We start from the raw sequence: 1,371 nt of genomic DNA, 5'->3' as shown, positions 1-1,371 counted from the left end.
ATATATGTTGTCTACAAGAGACCCACCTCAAAACAGGGGACACATACAGACTGAAAATGAAGGGCTGGAAAAAGATATTCCATGCAAATAGAGACCAAAAGAAAGCAGGAGTAGCAATACTCATAATCAGATAAAGTAGACTTTAAAACAAAGGCTGTGAAAAGAGACAACGAAGTAGACTACATAATGATCAAAGGATCAATCCAAGAAGAATATATAACAATTATAAATATATATGCACCCAACATAGGAGCACCTCAATATGTAAGACAAATGCTAACAAGTATGAAAGGGGAAATTAACAATAACACAATAATAGTGGGAGATTTTAATACCCCACTCACACCTATGGATAGATCAACTAAACAGAAAATTAACAAGGAAACACAAACTTTAAATGATACAATAGACCAGTTAGACCTAATTGATAACTATAGGACATTTCACCCCAAAACAATTAATTTCATTTTTTTCTCAAGTGTACATTAAACCTTCTTCAGGATAGATCACATCCTGGGCCATAAATCTAGCCTTGGTAAATTCAAAAAAACTGAAATCATTCCAAGCATCTTTTCTGACCACAATGCAGTAAGATTAGATCTCAATTACAGGAGAAAAACTATTAAAAATTCCAACATATGGAGGCTGAACAACACACTGCTGAATAGCCAACAAATCAGAGAAGAAATCAAAAAAGAAATCAAAATTTTCATAGAAATGAATGAAAATGAAAACACAACAACCCAAAACCTGTGGGACACGGTAAAAGCAGTGCTAAGGGAAAGTTCATAGCAATACAGGCACACCTCAAGAAACAAGAAAAAAGTCAAATAAATAACCTAACTCTACACCTAAAGCAACTAGAAAAGGAAGAAATGAAGAACCCCAGGGTTAGTAGAAGGAAAGAAATCTTAAAAATCAGGGCAGAAATAAATGCAAAAGAAACAAAAGAGACCATAGCAAAAATCAACAAAGCCAAAAGCTGGTTCTTTGAAAGGATAAATAAAATTGACAAACCATTAGCCAGACTCATCAAGAAACAAAGGGAGAAAAATCAAATCAATAAAATTAGAAATGAAAATGGAGAGATCACAACAGACAACACAGAAATACAAAGGATCATAAGAGACTACTATCAGCAATTATATGCCAATAAAATGAACGACGTGGAAGAAATGGACAAATTCTTAGAAAAGTACAACTTTCAAAAACTGAACCAGGAAGAAATAGAAAATGTTAACAGACCCATGACAAGCACGGAAATTGAAACTGTAATCAGAAATCTTCCAGCAAACAAAAGCTCAGGTCCAGACAGCTTCACAGCTGAATTCTACCAAAAATTTAGGGAAGAGCTAACACCTATCCTACTCA

This window comes from Bison bison, unplaced genomic scaffold, assembly GCF_000754665.1.
Source record: "Bison bison bison isolate TAMUID 2011002044 unplaced genomic scaffold, Bison_UMD1.0 scf7180017864054, whole genome shotgun sequence".
In the NCBI taxonomy this organism is placed as follows: domain Eukaryota; kingdom Metazoa; phylum Chordata; class Mammalia; order Artiodactyla; family Bovidae; genus Bison; species Bison bison.
Note: the sequence above shows the minus strand (reverse complement) of the source record.